The sequence below is a fragment of the Rhopalosiphum maidis genome, chromosome 3 (genome assembly GCF_003676215.2).
Source record: "Rhopalosiphum maidis isolate BTI-1 chromosome 3, ASM367621v3, whole genome shotgun sequence".
Lineage (NCBI taxonomy): Eukaryota > Metazoa > Arthropoda > Insecta > Hemiptera > Aphididae > Rhopalosiphum > Rhopalosiphum maidis.
The window spans coordinates 29,606,606-29,622,319 of record NC_040879.1 but is presented as its reverse complement, the minus strand read 5'-3'; the positions used below and the strand labels follow the sequence as shown (position 1 = coordinate 29,622,319).

The 15,714-nt window shown below is 29.0% G+C and overlaps 1 protein-coding gene across 5 annotated transcripts in view; it reads left to right on the top strand.

Annotated features, from left to right (window-relative positions):
- The window catches only part of LOC113555960 (calcium/calmodulin-dependent 3',5'-cyclic nucleotide phosphodiesterase 1A-like), a 353,800-nt gene that overhangs the window by 277,517 nt on the left and 60,569 nt on the right, over window positions 1–15,714 (top strand). Inside the window, exon 1 of one of the 5 annotated variants that reach the window (XM_026960615.1) lies at window positions 572–648. The exons of the other annotated variants lie outside the window; for them this stretch is intronic. The gene's annotated coding sequence lies outside the window, so the exon portion shown is untranslated. Of the gene's footprint in view, window positions 1–571; window positions 649–15,714 lie in introns of those variants that run through there. 5 annotated transcript variants of the gene reach the window in all.

The window sequence follows — 15,714 nt, the reverse complement described above, 5'->3', positions numbered from 1 at the left end:
ATCAACCGACCACGTACACGACTCTACTGCGTACAACGCCGTCAGCGCACATGACAATATAATATGCATCGTATCATTACATTATTATTAATTATTTGTACGTATTTACGTTCCGCGCACTATCATTGCATATTATATCATTTTATTATTCGACTTATCTCTGTACAATAATATTGTGCGTTTCCGTCGTGTTTCGCGTGCGATATGGTCACACATTACATGGCGAATGCGTCGTGTACAAGGCAATTGTACACGGTTCAGATAGCGTAAGCCCGGTCGATATAATAATAATATTAGGTATTATTTACCTACCTATTATTGTAATAGCCGTCGCGGGTGTAATACGCGTGTGAGTAAAAAAACATAATATTGTTACAAAAACATTGCGTCTTTGACACGTGAAATAATTCTAATTGTACCTACGACACGTTTCCGGTCGCGAACGTCGAAATATTCGAAAACTAATAACAAATAATAACGCGCGGTAACCCGCCGACGAATTTTTTCGCGCTTTGCCGACACGTTTTTTTTTCTCCTGATACGACGTGTTTTCGCGTCGGTTAGACGTAATTTTGCGCGTCTCGCTGAACTACCATGCTAATTACAGTAATAATAACACAGAGACACAGTGTTTTTGTGCGAGAATAGGTATTTTTTAGACATTATGTTACGAGCCGTTTACCTTATCGATACACAGTCATTTAGTCTATAGATTTATGTATTGCCGTATATATAGTTCAAAGTATCTAGTAGTACCAAGTACTTATAAAACATCACATTTTTTTGCAAAAAAATATAATATAATGTTTTTTTTTAAATTACACCTATTTCATGATCCAACATTGTTTTTTATTTTTATTTTTATTTTTTAATATTGTTTATTGTTTTTTTTTTTTTAATCCTATACAGTACACTATATTAAAGGTACCGATTTATATTATATATTGAATTGTAAGATTATAATTCTTAAACTTCATCGAGACATAAAACTTCTGAACGACTCCGTTTTACTTTTATTTGAAAACTATACAAATATACATTTTGTATAGCTGCGTTTTCTTAAGACTGTAGCTAACGTAACCACTTAGAAATAGATAAAAAAAAAACAAAAAAATGATCAGAGAAACGAAATTGAAAAATGTAATTTCCATTTCCAGCCCTGATTTAGTTAAATTATTTTAAAATACACGCGTGCAAGATCATGCATGAAAAAATTCGTTATTACATAACATTATGAGTACTTCTATTCAATTGAAACGCAATATGCTTACGGACGAAAGCACAGTATATTTTCCTACTAAAAGAAAAACATTGATCGGGGTTTTCACTTTTTTGGATATATATATATATATATTCATGTTAGGTTCACATGTGTAAGTATTCCAGTGTTTCGATAAAAGATTTCTTTAAAAACAAATTAAGGGTTACACTTTCAGTTACGGTTTTCCGATAATTCGCAGCCAAGCAAGCAAATACGGCGCGCGGCGCCGACAAGCTGATTTACGATATTTATTTTTCGCGCGTGTACTCAAAGCACAATATAATATTTCACTCGAAATAAAATAACATAAAAACGTAAATTGATACAGTTTTGACGCGAACAGGAGCACTCTGATTAATCAATTACCTACGGTTGAGTTGCTGGTTTCGTTATTTTTTACCGGTTCCTCCTAACGAATGAGTATCATATTTCTATCGAGAACACCGGCACGTCGACCGTCCATGACTCTGCAGTGTTTTTATTTGCATTTTATTTTGAGCTAAACAATTTTAATACATTTTCCATCTTTCAAAACTTGAACAGTAGAATGTTATCGGCTGGCCAGCCGTCTGTTAGAATTTCAATTTGAAAACACTTCTGTCGACAGGAATTCGTCGTCGACAGCATATGAATAAAACAATAAATGTTTACTTTTTTTGTGTTTTTGTAATTTAAGCTCTACCGAATGTATAAATATTTAAAGCATTCCAGTCAGTCGCGTAGTCTAGCCCTACCATTTTTTTTTTTTTAAAAAAACCCATATTATTATTTATATGTATATGTATGTATTTATTATATCATGTACCTACATAATGAATATTCTTTTTTTTCATATATTAATTAAACTTTGGGAATATAAATAATTAAAAAATCAATGTGCATCAAATATATTATAATATAATAATGTTCTCAATGATGTGTTAAGTAGTTTATTCAACTTTTATGAGACTAATGTCTATGTTTTTTATTCGTTTTATCCAATTTACTTTTAATGTTTGGTTTTCGTAGAACTACAAGTTTGAACAGTATTATGTTATATAATTTTATGAAAATGATTTAAGCAGAATATATGTTTGAGAACAATTTTCATATAATAGTATTTAATATATTGTTATTGAAGTATTTTCATATCTTATATTTTATCATGTACGTATTACGCATAATAATTTTCTCCACTATTCTTTTTTAGTGATATGAATGATATATTAACAAATAAATTATCATCAAATATTTTCACAAACACGCCATTTCGGATATTTAAATATTACAAATAATAAGTAATATACATTGGGAATTTATTTCGAAACTAAAACTATACCGTTTGTGTTAATAACAACATTATCTCGAAGTATATAATATAATGTATTATTACTATATAATTCAACTGCGGTAGCCTGCAGTAATACGTATTCAATTTTATCTCACAAAAGAGGATTTTAACCAGTCTATATACTTAAAATCCATAAAAGACAAAAAACCGTTTATAAACTAAATAAAAATAAGTTCAATTGTACTACTTATTATTGATTTATATTAATAATAATGAAATTCGTTATATGTAAATATGTTATATGTAATCAATATACAAGCCGAAACAAGTATAGTATAATAATTTTACCGTTGTCTATTAAATTTGATTGATTGTAATCTGTTGTAATCGAAGTTTTATACGATTTGTCTCATAAGTTATTACGCCTTACTATCAAACGGGAAAACATTGTAAAAGTAAAAACAGATATAATCCTGAATTCGCATTACATATTCTCGTCATATTATGTAAGTATTTTTTTCTCGTATAATACATAAATATTGTAAATTTGTAAACGTGTTATAGTGTAAAGTGATCTATTTAAGTGTTTACAGTCCACACTTATTATATTAACATTTTTTTGTTTTTTCAAAAATATTTTGTATACATAATTTGACGAGAATTTAACAAATTTTATATTCCGAAAAAGAATTTTAATGAGTTTTGATACACAAAATCTTTTAAATCTAATTTAGAACAAGTAATTAATAATTAGTTATAATTCATAAATATATAAAAACTTTAGATGATTGGAGTAATAAGCAACTCCCCGATTTTAAAATTCGATTTCGAAGTACTTCGAAAAAGCCTGATTTGGTATATAAATTTAAAAATGTATGTACAAAAACTCACTGTGAAACTTAAAAAATATAAACGATAAAAAAGTTATCGTTTTCCAAAAATATTGTAATTGCACCGTATTACACAAAGTTCTCATTTTCAAAATAATAAAATACAGGTACTCAAACGGATCACCCTGTATCTATATAAACTTACTATATAAAACTATAACATCGTATTTTTATTACTTATAGTAAATGTTTTTGTTTTACATAACTACTTAACTACCGAGAACTTTTTTTTATTTGTAATTCAATTACACGCTTTTATATCGTTGTTTTTATTTTTTTGCAAATTAACCATTTTACGTCTTAATATTATTTCATCTAAACAAACACTGCAATGACTTCACGTCGATTCCGCGAAATTTTCTCACAGCTGTTTGCTATCTCGGAGTATATATCACATGCAGAGTGGTAACTCAAAATTAAACATACATTTACGGAATGCAAAATATACGGCCACTGCAGTGAAAACTCAAAAGTTTCCGATTTATTAACTAAAGCATACTCAACCCTCAGACTAATTTACCGTATTACAGAGAAATCTAGTCATTCCGTCAACTTGCAAAATATAAGTAACCTTAATCTAAATGTGTTTAGTACCATTTTAATTAATGTATATTAAAATTCACCTACAAATCATATTTCTGATTATTTTTACAATCGACGGCTGTAATACTGCCACGGGGAGATTTCTTTTAACATAAAACCGTCGTAGTGATTTTGTAAATTCAGTGATGGCAGTCTGAGAATCAGATTCGCTCGTAATAATGACTGTTAAATATTGCTACGTCGACGTGAGTTCATATTATTATTTTGTACGCACTTAGGTGACTAAATATACGTGCAATACTGTTACGATTATTGCGGCGGCGACGATTATGATAACAATACAAAATATAGACCGAATGAATAATATTATACTCTTAGGTGCATTTATATCGTTTGTTCTAAAAAGAAAAAAATGCGTTCGTACTATGTGCATGCTTTTATTGCCACAGTAGCCGCTTTAAGCCACTATTATTACCGTAACAATCAACTGCCACCGTAAAGCCGTAAAGGTAATACGCATTTATTTCGAGCGTATTTCTATATAATATAATAATATGTATAATATGCAATAAAAGGGGATAAGACTACCATGGTTACAAGACGTAAGAACATTTTTTTCCAGTTTATGTTCATTCTTTTATTTCCATAAATCATTCATTGTAATTGTATTGCGTTAATATATTGTATTTTAGTCACATGATAGCTGCTGAAAAAATGTACTTAGTTTTTATGTAAGCCGAGCGTATACCAAAATCGGGCATTGTCTAATTGATCAACATTCTTTTGTCTAATAAGCAGGGCTCGGGACTTAAAGCATTTGCTTATTTTTATGGATTGACTTAAAATTTAGCAGAGTGCTATGGAAGTGTCATGTTACAACACGAACAATTGATTTGAAAGTGTTTTTTTTTGCTTTTTTCAACAATTTTATAAAAAGATGCTTATTTCCCGTTTTTCTGATTATTTTTGATTTTTTGACCAATCTTTCTACTTTTTATAGTTTTTTTATAACATAAAAATTTTTTTTTTTTTTGATTTTTTAGATAGAAACTTTTCCTAATCATTTTGTTTCGATATTTATTGTAATATTTAATTAAATTATTTTTAACACAGTTACAATTATCTAAATTTTTTTGATTTTGATTAAATATTTTTGCTTAAATTTAAGTATTTTAAATGCCGTAAAGTAATGATTTTAAGTGCTATAAGTCCCGAGCTCTGCTAATAAGTCATCTAAGTAGCTTAACTACAAAAAATAAAAATAAATGAGAAAAAAAAGAATTTCGTCATCTTTTTTACAAATTTGATCGAACTATCAATAAACAATATGTCAAAAAAATATAGTTGTAGTATATCGATTGCCAAAAAATTAGGCTCAATTGCACGTATTATCGGATTAAGTTCAGTCAAAAATTAAAATTACAGTTGTGAGACAGAACCCCCCATTATAATCATTATTTTGGTAATATTATAATCGTTGATCTTCCCGACCACGCGATTTTCATATATTCTGTGTACCCACGAATGTTTACTAAATATAGAATATGATAATATATTTAATCAGCGGTTCTATCTGTACAAATTATAATGCTGTCGCCGTGTAGCTGGATAATGTACGAAATATGATTTTATCGTGTTGACATTCAGCGCTCACATGGTCTGTACGTGCAATGTACTCAGTCAAACAATCCTTATGCTACAAGTGATTAACGTGTTAATTTAATTACATACATAATCATTTATTCACGCATTAAAACACAAGTTGCTTATTTCAAATTCCGGTTAAATTTAATAAATAATTTTGATGGCATTTTTTTTTATCTTAATAATACTCGTAAAATCGTACATTAATCGACAAAAATCTAGTTTGTTTTTATTTTTCAACAAATTTATGTTAACAGCGCTAAAAAATGAATTTTCTAACAGAAATCCCCACAGCTGACTACTGCGAAAATAGCGTAAACAACAAAATTAACTTGATTATTAAACCGATGAATTAATTTTTAATTACATTATAACTCTCAACTGGTTGGAGTAATTTTAAAAATTGAATAAAACTATTTTGTTCTCGTTTAACTCAGCTTAACTGAATAAAAATTATTCATCAACGTTTAGTACAGTCTCGGGGGAAACTGCACGCTCTTCGCGCACAACAACCGATCGCATTACCGCAGTATAGTTACAGACCAGTGTATGTCCCGCAACAGTGTCCTGGGCATAAAGTAATTATATTTGGCCACACGCGACACCAATACGAGTAATTCAAGGATAACATTTTACCACGCAGGACGACATTGTATAGGTAGGTACCTATATAAATAATGTGTTTCACGACGCATATGCACATCGCCGTCCGCGGTAATATTGTGACCATTAATCCGTTTCGGTCGTTTCGGTTCGCTGTTTTATTACAGTTTGTAAGACACGTAACACCCACGCGTATTTTATATCATCATTGTTTGCGTACTATTATCATACGAGAATATCGTTTCGAATTCTGTCGGCGTTCCTTGGACTCCGGAATTATTCGCGATTTCAGAACAAAGTCAATTTACGTCGATGAATCGCGCGAGATTCGTCATTGTCGGCACCGCATAATAAACACTATTAGAGATAGACCCTTCGTTTTTTATCCGCACACTCGCGGTATTCAAAATCGGCTAAATTCTCTATCGGCCTTCTTGACCAACCTAAATGGTCATAAAATAATGTCCGAAATAGAGCACGCGCGCACACACGTGCCCGTACAAGCTCATACATAATATATATTTTAACTAAAAACGTTTGTTAAAATATACATAAAATGTACAATGTGATATGACCTTCTGACATCCCAAATTAGGGGGATTTTCTTAATTATGAGTTCCTATTTTTTAACTGTCTTTTGTCCATTATTCACAAAAATTTAAATTACTATTTTTTTTTTTTTAAATTTAATTTTTATGATAATATAAACTGATAATATCTAATGTATTATCTAATGCAGATACTACGAATTTGAATTGAAGTTTCTGTAGACCCTTTTAAATCGATCATACTTTTTACAGTAAAAAAGTGTATTTTAATGTTTCGTGTAAAAAGTAAAAAACTATTGTTCGATCTATTTTAATTTTGAGGCTAATTCAGAATCGCTTTCACTAATTAAAAACCTAATGAAATATAAGTACAAATATATACTATAATACTAAAGGGTGATTAAAGGTTTTCATAAAACGATTTTCGGTACCAAAAAAAAGAAAAAAACGATAACCTCTGATCTATGGTCTATGGTTTTATTTGTGAGATTGAAATTATTATGTCATTTATCTGTTTATTATAAATATGATGGCGTTAAAATGGTTTGAAATCTATAGGTAATCGATTTTTTTACTAATAATTTGAGTTATTTTATTTTTACTAATAAAAATACAAGGCTATCGTCACATCATTATTCACTCATCATTCATAAATTATAGAGTTATTATAAACACGGTAGTCGGTAATAACATATGATAAATGTCTATGTGTAGTATAAAAATATTATTCAGATATTATTTTACTAAATAATAATAGTTATATTACATTATATATTATAATTGTATAAAAGCAACATATAATTAGCACACGATGGTAGTGTTTTTCTAACATTTGGTAGCTTTTATACCATGTCGGGTCTTAGCCGCAGGTGATTGGTTAGAAAACAAATTTTTTATCATATTAAGGGTTGTGACTTTTCGAAATGTCTATTTAAACGGCTCCCTTAGTAAACCTAAAGCATACTCTATAAGCTGTATATTACGTAGGTACTAATGATTTTATGTTATATGTGGTATTGTTAAAATGACGTTTTTATTTTCTAATAACAAATTATAATATTAAAGCACATAAACTACTCAGTATTATTTATTCTGATAACTTTTAAAAATATTATAATGAAATGATATTGTGAAAATAAAATATTAGCCATTTTTCTCCTAAAAGTCGTATCTACATAAAATGTGCTTTATAATGTATATGAAGTGCGGCAACCTACAAAGTGAAAAGGTATACTCTATTCTCTACATAATTGATGGAGAGTTATATTTTAGCGTTATTTAAAATAAGATTCAGTGTTCGGATATATTTTAGTGTTTGCTTTTTGAATTAGATATTTAAAACGACTTTTTTATGTTATTGAATATATAATAATTGCTTTTAACCTTTTTTTTTTTTTTTTTAATTGACTCAATTTAAAATTTTATTTGATTACCTTAAAAAAAGAGTAGAAAATATAATATTTATTGAACAAATATAATGTCAAATGAAACGGGATGTTTTATTTAAATTCTCAAATGATTTTTACCCTTTGATGTAATTAATTTAAAATCGAGTACTTTCTCTTATAGCATTATTACAATAATATGGGTCGGGCCACAATAATAATAGTAATAATAATGGAAGCGAATCCTGCAATATCATTATTTATACGACTCTTGCATGCGAACTGAACGTTTCATTATTACTGCACTTCAGTGTATGCTCAAGGTGGACGTACATTGTACATAATATTACGTAGGTACAATATAATAACGTACAGCGAACGAAGGTACGCTGAAATCTATAAATCTACTTTATAAAGCACAAACTTTTTTTTTTATTTCCCCTTTGACCGTTTTGAGATTAACTCCGTCACATATAATACAAAAAAAAAAAAAAAAATCGAAATAGAAAAAAAGTTTTACGAGATGCGCTTGTCTTTTTTTTCCTCGTGAATTCGGTTTCGTATATAGTTCCCGTGGTTTCGTAATAATAAAAATAATAATAATATATGGATATAATGTACGCTCACAGTTTATGGAAACTGCGGCCGCCGAGGAATTTTCATTTCACCCGGTGCCCCATTACACTATATATATATATATATATGATATATTATGGTGTGTAAACCGTGGTCGAACGACAAACCTTTTAATAATACGACATATTATTATAATGCGATTCGGTATAACGTATAAAATTTCACCGAAATGCATGTACACCTATCGTCGCCTTGTCTGTCGCTTCACGGCCGCCGCATGTAATCAGTTATTATACTATATTCATTATTATATTATTTTTAGCTGGTACAGATCACACTACACATACGTTCGCGTACTGTGCCCACCGATTGACGGCTAAATTTGTTAAACGCAATGACAATTATTATTGTAATATAATAATATTTTACGTCGCTGTGGAATCGTTTATACTTCGCTACAACGAGTGCGATCGTCGTGCGCGCGTGATCGGCAAAAAGTGTTAGATCATTCCCCGGGCTGATTCACTCCCATTTTTTCGATTCGTTCGACAATATCATCTAATAATTATTGAGAGTCGAGTATACAGCTGGAATCGGTAGCCGTGACGAACTGGTCGCGGTGCGGAGGTCAGGAGTGTAGAGGAAAAATGAAATATCTGCGTATTCTAATCGACCGTGTACGACGTAAAAAACGAAAATATATATTAAAATATCGCATATGGCTCAGAGGTCAGAAGAAAACGCAAAATAGAGCTCAGAATAAAAATACATAAATATGATTATAAATAAAAAAAAAGCTAACCCAAAGGTTGTAGGTCGTACGGCAACGAGAAAAATACAAGAACCGTATAATAGTGTATAATATAGGTACGCATTAGGCAGTATAAAAACATGCAAAACTCTTTGCTCTTAGAGTTATATAGGTACCTATATTTTTTATGTACCTTGGGTTGACCGTGCCCGCGGATACATGAATATTATATATATATAACTCACTTACTATTAATTCGCAATGTTCTGGCCGAAAGAAAATCAATATCGGACAACACGTTTCAGAATCACTTCACTTAGACGAAAGCACTAGCTAAGTTGGCATTCGTTCAGCGAATGATTTTAGAACAGTAATTTCAATTCGATTTTATCGACTATTACTATTCGCGTAATACAAGTATCACGTCTGTGAAACTTTCCTGTATTTTTCAATTTTCCACTAACGTTTATAAAATTATTTTCGGAAAATTTTAAAATCGTTTTTAAAATGTTCCTATTTTTGTTTTTACCTTGAGAATAGTTTCTGAATATTGGGAGATGGGGACAAATACAAATTCATAGTTGTTTTACTTCAAGAGGTATCTTATTAATTTGGAGTAAAGCATTCAAATATTAGGAATTCATATTATATTTAATATGATTTTTATAACTATTAAATCAATAATATTATATTCAATCGAACCTGTACATGAATTAAAAAAAAGAATTCAATTGCTTGTTACATTAAATCATAAGCAATAGTAGTGCATACCTATGCGGTTTCAATTTTTTATGAGCGAATTACATATAATTTCTTCAACCAAAGTCAAAATATATCACGATTTATGAAAATCATTTTTTCCATGTAAAATAAACTACAATAATTATTGTCTAGCACAAATAATAAAAAAAAAATGATAAATTCATCGTTTTATTTAAAATCACTCTCTAAAAAAAAAAAATTAGTTATAATTATTATTATAGTTAGAACTGGAAGATTTTGTATAATATTATAAAGAAGTGTACCACCTGTGAGCAATTCCTGCTCATTTCTATGCGTAAAATAATTTATAAATTATAATTTACACCAGTTAATTAAAGAAATCGTTATTCAAAACTATATATTATTATTGTAAGTCCATTTTATAACAAAGCTCTTAAAAGTTGATACCTAAAATTAATGATTTAAAATGAATCAACTACGCAATGTTAATCAAAAATAAATTGTATATATGAATGTCTGAAATAATATTGGAACAATAATAGCTACTCTGTTACGGAGCTTCCATATTAATTGGTTATTGATGATTTTAAAATAACTGTCTTTCTAAAATGTATAATTGGTTGAAATATTTAATATTTTCGTACATAATATATTTGCACACGATTCACGTCATGTTTAATATTACAAAATCATAACTTTTGCCATGCGCATGTCTGTATTTCTTAATCAATTATTAAATATTATATGCATCTACTGTTATATTAAAATATATTTAATAATTTGACAAGCTCTATTTTCAATAATTTGAAATACTAACAATATAATGAATAAAGGGATTTATTAAATACCTACTGTATGGGATTTGTTATTTGATTGAAGTCATGATCTATTCAATTATAAATATTGTACATTATTACAGCCTAACGAAAATTAATACATAACTTCGCTGTAACTGATTTTAACTATGAAATAAACTTCATTCCGTTTGATTCTGAAGACAAAAAACTGGAATAAAAATTCCTTAAAACTATATAATTAGGTAAGTACTTCTAAAATAAGTGCTTAAAACGTATAAAATAACCCCAATTGGTTAAAAAAAAAAAAACAATAGGAAAATTGATCTTCACCTCAAATAATCATTGAAATAAATATATTTTTTATTAGCTTAAAACTACTGGCGTAAGAAAATATACGTGTATAATATTCATAACTAATTATCAAAACAAAATTTAAAAGTATTTCAATGATGAATATTTCTTAGTGGTGTCAGCGTCACTTGTCAGTACTTACTAAAAATAACTTCTTAGTATTTCAATATTCATGAAACACTTAGAATAAAACGTTCACAAATTATCAATTTAAGAAAAAAATCACAGTAGAAAATCAGATAGAAAAAACTCATATTTTTATCTTACATTTATTCCGCCGTTATTGTTTGAAAATTTTCCTTTACGCATTTATTGAAAAATCTAAAACTGACTACTCAAAAGTACCAAAAATATAAAATTTACTACTGAGAAATAGGTACACGTGATCCGGAAGAATCAAATATTCTGGTTAACAAGCTTAGAAAAGCTTTATTCATAGAAAAAAAAATAAGCATTATTGTAAATAAGCCATTAGCGTTCAGAATATAAGAATATGTACAATGATTATTATTAAAAAAGTACGTGTAATAGATATACTCAGATTTTCACTTAATTTTTCAAAATTTTTGAGATTATAATTGCAATATTATAAAAAATAATATATATATTAGTATATTTCATTGGTTTTTATTTGAGTGGTTTGATTATAATATTATATGTTAACTTTATAGGTTTACACATGGATAAACCAACGTGAATATTTATGTATTGATTTTTCCTATAAATAGCTACTGCTTGAACAACAATTTAAAGAAAATAATGTTAATTGGAACATAAAATAATTATTTTTAATGGAAAAATTTTTCAAACATCAAGATATTTTCATTTTATTTATTGTTATAATTTTTTTTATTTTTACGAGAGTCAAACGTAAAAAATGGCAAAGACTTAAAATTAATATTCTTATTTATGGAAAAATATAATAGCGTTACTAAAACCTTCAAAGCAGGTAACATGCTAAATTAGTTTTAACTTGTATTTTCATTGGTTGCCAATAAAAAAGGTACTGAAATAATATTAACTAATTGTATTGTTACAATATTACACGTTTTAGATTTTTATTTATTATAACTGTACGAGAAAACTTTCAGACTTGTTTAAACATAATTTTGTTATAAAGTGAATATTTTAAGAAATTTACGTCATACTTGGAAAAATACATATTTAGTTGGACATTTGAAATTTATTATCTGAGTTATGTATTTATTTACTTGAGTACATTATATTCAAAAACAATACCGAACCAACTATATATGCGATAGTAAAAAACAAAGAATAATTAATATTAATAATGATGATTATTATTACTATTATTATTGTTTCAATATAATACCTAATTTTGTTCCTAAGCTATGACGAATTTATATTCATACCGCATTGGCTTGATGAAGATAATTCAATGTTCTACCTAATTCATTGAGATTTTTTTAAATTACAACTTAATTTGTCGTTTACATGATTAATAATCTCATAGCTGATCCTACCCACATTTTTTTTTTGTTGAATTGGTGATTTATAACACTATGTGTATTTAGATTTTAAATTATACGCGAAAATAATGATAATTATTATTTTAGGAATATTCCGTAAATGTATCCATACGTCGAATTAGATTGTTTTTTTACACTTTAAAAAATCTCTTTCAACGGTAATAAGTATAAAATCACAATTAAATGGACACTAGTAAGTTTAAAAATGTTCATAAAAATACCGTTTCAAGTCGTTTTATAAAAGGTACACTTATATAAAACAAAAAACTTATAAAAAGAAATTAGGATATAATTCCTGAGTAGATGACCCGAAGACATGTTCCAAAAATATTGTAAGTAATTTAATCATGACATAATCAATTTATATGATTACTAAACTGTATATTTTAGAGATAACTTCAGATTTACAGTCAGTGTTTTACATTTAAAAACAAAACAATTAATATTATTTCATTAAAAAAAATAATTCAATTAAACTTTTCTTAAATAGTAAAATTAACTGAGTTTACTCAAAGACGGTCAACGTTTTCTTAAATTCGAGTAGATTTTTTTCATTTCTTTGTTATTATATTTTTTTTTTTAAGTTTCCTGTGAAAACTCGAAAAACCTTTCTAAAGTACAATCCATGTTCAATTTCATTTTCTATGTATTATACATATATATATATATATATATATACGAGGAGTATATATAAATATATGATACCGTGAAACCGCTGAACCACTTTTACTGGATACTCCAGCTGTTTATTTCCGAATAGAAAAACACACCGAAAATTATATTTTTAATTTACGACGGCGTTATATTTTTTCCGCGCCTCCAAAAAACGTCTCTTACCACTTACTCGAACGAAATTATTATTATTATTATTATTAAAAAAAAAATAAACGCTCATCACCTTCGCGCCAGGCTGAGTGCCGGCGTGGAGTCGATTATAATACATTAAATTTACACGTCACCGTTGTCGGGCGCTTATACACTAAATTTACAACGCGTGGAAAACATTATATATACCTACCTACCTACTGCGCGCCACGACCAGACATAATATTATATTATATTATAATGCGTCGCGTAAAATCCATACGGTGGCTGTGATGAGGCGGCTTATATAATAATATCAATCATTATCAATTTCGCGCCCACCGTGAAATGCGTTTTTATTACAACACTCGAACGATATTATGTTATAATAATACGTAACAAGGCGGTCCGGTGAGAATCGCCCCGCTCGTGTATGTATAATTATATTATTACGCGTACACGTGTATATTATAATACAACCCACGCGAGCTCAGAGCTCTCCGAGCCGACGATGGCGATGACGTACGAACTCTTCTGGCCGAGGCGCTGATTCCCCGGGGGAGTGCCACGGCGTTTCATGGCCGCGATCTCCACTTATACATAAGTAATAACGTGCCGACGAAATCCGTACGCGCGCGCGTTGTTGCAAAACACATCGTTCTGTTCGCGAAAACAGTGGGTATTATAAAGTTGTGATCGCGCGATACATATACATTTTGATTTTCGCGTTGAAACCGTATCCGTAGTCGTGCAGCTCTGAGGTGCCTATACCGAAAATCCGAATAGTGCGCCGAACAGCGGCAGTTACTGTGCGGCGCGCATTGCACAAGACTTATAATAATTATAATAATATACAGATATTGCCTCGTAGGTACACACACACACACAATGAGAAAATTCGTATTCACATTTCGTTCAATCAAATATTTGGACAGGTACACTTCTTATATTATCTTGTTACGGTTTTTTACGGTTCTATACAAGTTGAGCAAACAGAAGTGGGAAATTATTATTTCGTTATATTATATTCTCCGTGAAAATAATATTGTTCTCCGCACATCGTTGATGCGATGGCCTTGTAAAATACTTTTCAGAGGCGAATGAGTTGAAAATCTCTTTCACCGACACTAATGTAGGGTATTACACAAACAGTCCTCAAACAATGAATTTAATATATGTACATTTTTTTTCGCGAATAATGTTTAATCTTCAGCGTATGTTTGCAGTAATATTTTGTTCGTTCGTATATATATATATATACTGAGCTGGATTAATTCGCAATCGGTGCAGACCACATCCAATAGAACCGTGATTGTCCATGAATTTAAGAGTACCATCCATGATTTAATTTTTTAAAATATATATTTTTTGTTACGATATAAACAAAATAAACTCCATTATCCATGTAATTTTTTTTTAATTTAATTGTTTTACTTTTTGTTCATTCAAGTTGAATAATAACGGGTTTTTGTATATTGGTTAAAAAATGTAAAAAGTTTGTACAATAAACTTATAAATACGTATTAAATATTTTCACAAAGTAGGGTTACCAAATTTTTCACAGCCTACGGCCACCGTAGGTCTTAATCCGGGTCTGTATATTTGCATATATAATAGTATGCCCTCATAATGTGGATTTTGCATCATATAATAAAGCGTGTTACGTTATAAATTAATGGTTTTAATAAAAATAGATTCTAAAAATAATACCTCATGTATGACGACAGAGTTAAGCATGTATATGTATTTATACATCATACCAAAGGGACTAATATCTTTAACTTTCCAACAACATCGGCTTACGAGAAATTTTTGAGAAGAACCAAGGTAATCGTGTGTAAGTACTAGACAGTGAATGTGGATTTCCAGAATATATTGTGTACTTGTTCTAAAAGACAATTTACATTATAGTAATCGTGTTTTTTATTCCACGGTTTACATAATATTGTGTTTTTTTTTTACAAAATTTGTTTATCGATGATCGAATTGATGTTTGTTTTACACTAAATAAAGCTAAAGTGCTGAGGGTGGAAACAAAAATTGTTTTATTTTCTTTATTTATTCACAAATCACATCTG